The 8,489-nt window shown below is 39.0% G+C and overlaps 1 long non-coding RNA gene across 1 annotated transcript; it reads right to left on the bottom strand.

Moving 5' to 3' along the window:
- Positions 1–4,449: 4,449 nt before the first annotated feature.
- Positions 4,450–8,018, bottom strand: LOC109502679. The gene is made up of 2 exons (XR_002161440.2): positions 7,958–8,018; positions 4,450–5,862 (listed from the first exon to the last, which is right to left on the bottom strand). It is a non-coding gene; the product is annotated as an uncharacterized LOC109502679 (long non-coding RNA).
- Between the last annotated feature and the right edge of the window lie 471 nt (positions 8,019–8,489).

Below are 8,489 nucleotides of genomic sequence, written 5' to 3'. Positions count from 1 at the left end.
CATGTTTGTCACACTAATTAGAGGAGTGTAGTTGCTTCTACTACTGTGCTTTTTATCTCCTGCCACAGACTTTGGCATTTGTTCTTCTCAGGTGGGGTTCACATCCCAGAAAATACATAGCAAATGCTGTAATGTCCTTTCAAAGCTCTCTCACTTCTTGAGATAGAAGAGAGCACCTCTTTTTCTTTCCCCTAGCAGGGGAATCACCTGGAATTCAGCAGCCTCCACCAATGAAACACTGTCTCTGGAATCCTTAGCCTAATTCTTTTTATATCTTCATATAAAGTGCATGTTACTCTCTGAGTGGAGTTCATGAATAACTTACATTTTTCCTCCTTGTGTTTTCTATATTTTTTCAAGTTTTCTCTAATAAAATGTCTATCTTTAAATGCTCCCATATAAAGAGTGATTAACACAGTGCTGCATATTTGAACCATTCACTGGCACAAAGGCAGACAATAGTAGTTTCTCACTATAAGATATGTCATAACTTTACATACCCATCCAACACAATTGTATGAATTATGTAGTGCTTTTTTTTTTGGAAAGTTTTCATATGATCCCAACCTGGCATCTTATTTGATCAATGATATCTTCAAGAAGTGATAAGTAACTGCAAAATGGAATGAGATTTTTCTTTCATCCATTTTACAGGAGAATGCAGGTCATTCTAGTTGGAATTTCCCTTTTGCAAACAGCTGCACCAAAGGGTAAAGTATTTAAAGGTCTAATTTTACTTTGCTTTGGTGCAGGGAGGAGAAACTCTGTAGCAATTACCTCATGAGTTTTGAGCATTACATTTGGGAAGCATGATATGATGGACACTGGGATAAGGATTTTTCAAAACATCAAGAAGGTATTTAATTGATAAGTAAAAGGACAAATGGCCTTTTGAGACATGTGTGAAAGGAAAGTGTCTGGATGTATAATTTCAGAGTGGGGTGGGGTGTGCAAGGGTGAGTAACTGATAGCCCAATTGCTTTCAGTCTCTTTCACTTCTAAGGGCCTGTATTATCTTAAGAGAATTATAGTTGACAGCTAGGATGAAAACAGGTCATCATTTCCAAATAATTTCACAATCACCCATGTAACAAGAATTCTTTATAAGGTTAAAAAAAAAAACTTATGCTGGCAAATTCAAATAGAACACAAGGCATTTGAAAATGTTTGCCTTATAAAGAGTACCCTAAAGAACAATATGAAGAAATGTCTAATGGTTTTTCTGTGAACTTGTGTACAGACATTTCAGACTACCCAAAACTGTATGATTGATAATTTTAGTTAACAATGAAATTTAAATCTATACATGGTTTATGTTTGTCAGTGAAGTAAATCACTAACCATGCAAAATTTATCATGGTGGTTGGGATTTGCACATACAAAATATAATACCACTAAATTCTTTGCTCTTAACCCTCTGTTGCTTATATCCTAGACCAGTGGTTCGTTCACAAACTGTGAACCTTGAACCAGTATCATCATCACCTGAGAACTTGCTAGAATTGTAAATTCTGGGGTCTTACTGAGTTACAAACACTAGGAATAGAGCCCCAAATTTTGTGTTTTAATAAGCTGTCCAGGTGATTCATAAAAATACTACATTTGAGGACCACTGCACCAGAAAAAACAAAAAAACAAAAAAACAGAGTTTAAAATACCCAAGCTCTTCAGTCTTTCCCAGTTAAAGGGCTATGTTCAAAGGTGAGTGAATTGCAGTTTATTAATATTTTGGTGATCAATCCAAGAAGTGAAAATTCTTGCCATGGAGATGGAAAAAATTTATGCAAGATACAAACAAATATGTATCAGTTATGCATCAGACAAGTATTAGTAGATTCATATATTGTGTAATCCAGGATTCTGAGAAACTTTAACTTTCTCCAGTATCCAACCATAGCAATAAATGCTGATATTCACTTCAAAGATGTACTTCTTTAAGGAATTTTTTTTGATGGAGCTAGGTATATTTTAACTACCTTAGGCACTGTGGGTGAGAAAAATATGGTTGAGGGAATGAGTTGGTGTACTGAGCTTGTGATCACAGTATGAGAGTGGGACATCATTATAGATAAATATTAAAAGGAACGGAGGAAAAGGTCTAGAATTTGTCCTTTGCAGGGCCTCTTTCTATTTCTGGGACAGGACATTGGCATTTATCCTAGCCAGCAGCTTAAACCTGAGGAATGGAGGGGCATAAGAAGAATGTGTTGTATTGTAATGTGCCACGTAGTGTAATGTGCCATATTGTAATATGGTACAATATGATTTGTATTGTAATGTGTATCTCAACATAAATTCCCAACATAGTATTAAACATCAGAGGAGAGAGGAAAAGGGGAATGAAATGATACAAAATAAAAAATATAAAAAGAATACAAAATTTGTTACACATAGTATGTGACATACCGATTGTTCTGTGACAGTGTAAAACTCACAATTTTTGTTAAGATAAGCTCAAAAACCACAGGTAAACCATGAAGACAAATCCAAGGAGAAATCATACCAAAACAGGCTGTATTCCTCTACCATGTTTCTTTTTGTCCCCATTACTTCTGGTGTTCTGATATCTAAGATGATGTCTATGTGAAATGTGTGGTGCATGAGCCATGTGTAGATTACCAGTGGCTGTGTGAGCTGCTTGGGTGGATGGAGGTGCTTGAGGTCCCTGGGAAGGAACAAGGTCATCTCTGGGCCTCAGACACTGTAGACTAAAGATAAAGCAGATGCATGTTTTCCAGATGGTTCTGTTGGGGCCTTTTCACCTCCCATTAGCACTCAGTGAAGCTACTTGGCAAGGGAGAACACTGCAAAATGGTCACATTGGTCAAATCTAGGAGAGGTATATAACAGCTGCCCTCCTTTCCAATGTTACCAGACCAGTGGTGAAGAAGCACATATAGGACATGGGATACTGAGAATTTTGTAGGATTCTCAATGGTGAGGGAGGAGTATTTACTGTCATGCTCAGGAAGGTTATTGTTTTTGTCCATGAGGCTGTGCCACCGCATGTCAGACCCTCTCCAATTTATTTGTTCAAGTTTAGAAGTTTTGGGCCAGCAGAAAGGTATTATACTGTTGGCAATGAATAGAAGAGGCAACATAGGAACTCCATATACAAGATAGCATGGAATGCAGGGGAGCAATATAAAGTTTACTTGCAAGGAGGAAGTTCACAGTCAAATGATGGAAGCAGCATGGAAGGGTTTAATGAGGATTACATGCCTAACAGTTTATAGAAAAGTGCAAGAGCTGGATGAGGTAGCAATGATGTTTTTAATCCATAGTGAATCAAATTCAGGAATTTGAGAACGGATATATATTCAGTCTCCATATAAGTTGGTGAATTCTGCCACCTATACAGGTAGTGGATTTTCTTCAGTGTGCCTAAAAATTGTTGCTTGGCACAGTTATTCTGTGCAGCCAAGAGAAAAAAAAAACCTCTTTTATTATTATTATTATTTTTGCTTTCCCACATAGAATCAGTTTGTGGATTGCATAAACCACAGGATATAATTCTACTATTTCAGCCAGAAACTTTCCCATCTGACCAAGACAATTGCAAATATGCTAAACTTGCTTTAATGAAAAGTCATTCTTTACATAGCTTACATCGACATAAGATGACAAGTCACCACCAGATAAAGGGTTCTTTGTCTGAATCAAACAATAAGCCAGCTCTTCCACAAAAAAAGCCATTCTATTCTGAACTGAATGCTTTTTCAACTAATGCTGTATTCAGGACCAAAACCAAAGGAGGCCCATCTGCTAGGAAGGCCAAAAGCCCATTGTGTGGTGTGTCAGTCCAGTCTGTTAGGGAAATGGTCACTCTAAAACTGTTTGCAATTTAAAAGTGCATACTGAGAATTATGTTAACCTCTATTGACTGACTTCTGTTAAATGCGCCATTAAGAATCCAATTTACCCTGGCTTCCTCTAAAATGTTGTGCTGAGGGCATTCTGATAGGTACATGATGGCGGTCAATTGTCATAGGCTAAAAGTCAGTACCTCATTAGCTCAAACACACCAAGCACTTGTTCCTAACTGTAATAAGGGCTCTCTTGCCCTGGAATTATGGGAGCACTGATAGAATATAACCTCATATGATGATTTGAGGACTGTCAGGCTGAGTCTAGGGGTAAATGCTGATTGAACAAGGCTGAGAGACCCTAGATGGTGAACTCTGACATCACTCTTTGCAAATCTGGCTCTGCGTCTTCTGCTTAGAGTGAAAATTTACAGAGGTTAGAACCCGAGTATCAAGTCAAAATGAGATGATGAATTAGGTCAATCACTACATGGTAGTCATGCAAGTCACGCTAGTGCTTAGTAAATAGAACATGCTTTTAATTACTTTTACTGACACTCACATTTATTTTCTTTTGTCATTTAAATCATCACAGGATTGTTAATGAAGTGTCAACCTAAAAACAAACAAACAAAAAATCAGATCAAGAGGCAAAACGTTTATTTGGGATCAAAGAATTGTACACAGATTTGGGTAGAAACCTGAATAGTGTCCCAATTACAGGACGTAGACTCGGGGTTTTTATGGGGAAATAAAAGGAAGATTAGTAAGTTGTTTTTGGGAAGAGTTCATTGGTGCTGACAAGCAGGGCTAGGTTTGTAATTCATCGACTGGTCTGACAAAGTGGTCACTAAGCGCAAGTTTACCTTTATCAGTCTTTTCAAACAGGATATTCTTGTTCTTGCTGACTTCTAGGAAGGTTGGCGGTTTGGCCTAGTTCAAAGATTCAGAAAACAGGACATGCAAGGCAGTTGCCCTGAAAAGGCTGCTCAGGCTCCATCTTAAAAAGGCTTTAATTACATTTTTTCGTAAAAGTTATCAATTCACTGGTTAACTGCAACTTTATTTTCTTTCTTTATAAATGTTTCTTTACCATACTGTTGAAAAATAATCCAAAAGCATCTTTGCTAATATTTTCAGGTCCTTTTTCTAATCCTGTCTTTTCAGTGATGCCAGCAATGAGATGAAATTGCCCATCCTAATATTATTCATTAGGTTAATTGTAGCTAACTCATTTTTTTTTTTTTGAGAAGTACATGTTGAAAACCTTTCTCAGTATAAATCAACATAAACCAATGTTGGTTTTGTAACTTACTGTATTCTGTGAGGTCAAATTTTCAATGGAACTACTGAATTCCACCTGAAATGAAATGTATCAATCAAATATGTCTTCTTCCTGAGTTACTTGAGACACTATTAAAACTCTCCTTAGAATTTTCTTGCCTCCCCCGCCACCCAAACAGAATTGAAAAGGTGTTGATCACACCTCAGATCTATATTCATATACTCGAGTGTTTGTCTTCCTTAGGGACAGTTGCAATTTATTTGGAAATTTCTGATAGAACTGATTTCACAAAATTTTAGTCATTTTAGTTTCTTTGTTATCTGGAAGTACTGATTCAAAGGCAAACTAGTGTCTTAGAAAAAGTACTAATTTTAAAATATACAGCTTTGGTTTGATTTTCAGCTCTGGCTCTTATTGGCTTTGTTACTTCCAGCAAGCATTAAGTCACAGTGTCTGTAGCTAAATTCTGAGAAAATAATAACAACAACATTGTTCTAACGTGAAAATATTTCATATCCAGTAAAGAGCAGTTCTGTTAGTAGTGGCTATTACACACTCATGATTTGGAAAACCTGGAGCAGGATGGGAAAATAAACCTAATGCGAATGCCTCTGGTCATTCAGAGCTCATCATGCAAATCCTGGGGTTGATCTGTGACATAGGTTCTGTTCTTTGGAAATCGGTTACAACCTGTGATACTCCAAAATGCATGTCAGGTGGCTGAGTTCTTCTGCAAGAACGCTAACCAATCAGGAAGGAATAAGAAAATCTCTGGAAGAAAAAAAATATCATTTTTTATAGATTCCGTTATTAGCCAGGTAAGTCTTGGTTTTGGTGTTAAAACATAAAAGAAAAAATTTAATCAGGTTATGAAAACAAATATGCCATGTTTCAATTTATTGTCTCTCCTAAATCTATTCTTCTTTGTCTGCTATGTGATCATAGAGGTAGACTTTGTAAATATTTCTCTTTCACAGATGGCATGATATTAAGCCTTGCCATTTGGAGGGGCAAGGGGGGACAATAGAGGAGGAAGGGATTGTTTTTTTTTCCTTTATGGTTCCAGTGTTCCTCCCTGGTCAGCTTCCTCCAGCATTCAACTCTACCCGATGTTTTCCTCCTGCAGAATGCAGTTTCTCTGGTGCTAGCCTCCTGCAAGGTGTGGTTTGCTCTGACATGCAGAGCACTGTTTCTCCAATGCTGACTTTTGCAGACTGTGGCTTATCCAGATCTTTGTCCCTATAGCATGGGATGACCAGCAGAACTCAGTGCCCAGCAGCCCTCACTACTACTTTCTCCAGTGTCTTCATGATGGAGTGCTGCTGGTGAGACATCGCCCCTTGGATGACCTCTCCCAGGGCCTCTTATGTGACTTCACATCAAGTTCTGAGGTGCAGTGCCTCCCTGAGAATGACTTCCCTTACTTTACCATTCATAGAGACATTTTCCAGCAAAGCCCATTAGCAGGGCTTCTCAGCAAGTTCCTCACCATCCAGAGAACTCTGGCTGAGCCATTCCAATGAGGTCTTGATCTCAGCCCTGGTCAGGCAGGGCATGGGGTGATTGGCCCTCCCTTGGGCATTCTACCTCACCACTTGGGGTAATGGCTTCTCCCTACATCTGCTATTCCTTTACTCTTTATATTTTTCTTTAACTCTCCCTAGTCAATTCCTTATTACTCCTCTCTCTTGTTATTAAGTCTTTATTTTACATTTCTCTGTTGAAACTACTGTGTGATTTCTATTTCCTAATTGAACTCAGACAGATTTAATAAGCCTCCTACTTTACCTTATCCTACTTTACCTTATCGTTGATGGAAACCATTATGGGGCATCATTAGACCTGAAATCTTGGATACTGAAATAAGAATAAGAATCCCAACAAATTTTAACTATTTTTTCATTCATTGATAATTATTAAAATAAGAGAACTAATTTGGATATGGTTTCAGAAAGTCATCTAAATTTTAAAAGGGAGCATAACCATTAACGTTATTATTTACCAGAGCTTTTATTTTATATTACTGTGCAGACCCACTCTGAATGTAGCTAGCACCATTTAATGACTGAATCTGTTATTATTTTACCAGTTGAAGTTTACCCACAACCATAAATCATTATAATTTAAAGAACAGTTATGTGGATTTAAAATCTGTGTTATGTTTTATCTGAGCCCCAAAGTGTGAGTTATTTAGTAAATAAAATGAATTATAACATATTTCTGATTAAAGTATAAGATACTATTTCCCCATCCTACCTTTCTAAATAAAACTAACCCATGCTCAGTCCATGCTTTTAAAAATATAGTCTTAGTTTATCAGTGTGTAGGTCTATCATTTGTTTTCTGACTAAGGATAAACTCTTTGTCTTTGTTATAGGCCAGTTTTCCTGTTTTTGAAATAGAAATAATACTTCTGTCAAATTAAAAACATATGGTGATTTTATGGGGGAACCAAGATGGCGGAACAGCATGGAAGTTTTTTGTGTGTCTCACGTCCATGAAATACAGCCAGACCAACACTAAACCATCCTGCACACCTAGAAAACTGATCTGAGGATTAACACAACAGTCTGCACAACTGGAACCACAGAATTCAGCAGGTACAAGGGGCAGAGAGGTGAACTTGGGGAGAGAAAAGCTGTGCTGGGCACTGAGCTGCTTTTGCAGGTGGAGAGAGGATGGAGACAGGGCGAGGGAGAATACAGGAAAAACACCCCTCCCCAAAAGCAGCTGGAGAGAAAGTGGAAAATTGGAAACAGCCGCAGGGACTAAACTAAAAAGGGAGAAAGGAGAAAGCAGAGGGTTTAAATTCCATTAAGACTGTAAACAAGGGGAGCGCAGAGTCTGCAACTCCGCAGCTCAATACCTGGTGGTGCTCTGGCGGGAAGGGCGAATCCCCAGGAGCAGACTGGGGTCCAGGAGGTTCTTCGGCCACACAGGGAAAAGTGGTTCCACTGCTGGAAGGGCATTTGGTAGAGGCTGTTGAGGCCACCTGGTCCCAGGAAACCCCAGAGAACAGCCACATTCGCTGGTGCTGGAACAAGGTCATTAAGGGTGAAGCCTGGTGCCAGATGTGTGTTGTGATTTTCCATAATCCCTGAAAAACTGCTGCTACACCATCTCGCGAACTTTTTCTGGGGCGGGCTGGCCCCCGGCCGCAGTCTCGGGGCACCGGCAGCAGCAGGGTCCTGCAAGCATTCCTGGGTGCAGCCGACATTCGGCCATTGCTCAGTAAGACCCTCCCACAGAGGGGCGGAACTGGTCTAAGCTGCAGTCCTTCAGAACTAAAGGGCGGGGGAAAACAGCCGCATCTGAGACAAAACTCGGGAGAGAGGTACTGCCTTGGGATTGGTCACGGACCGTGAAAAAGCGGGAAGTGGACGAAAGCTGAAGGCAGA

This window comes from Felis catus, chromosome C1 (genome assembly GCF_018350175.1).
Source record: "Felis catus isolate Fca126 chromosome C1, F.catus_Fca126_mat1.0, whole genome shotgun sequence".
NCBI lineage: Eukaryota > Metazoa > Chordata > Mammalia > Carnivora > Felidae > Felis > Felis catus.
This window is presented reverse-complemented; position numbering and strand designations above follow the sequence as displayed.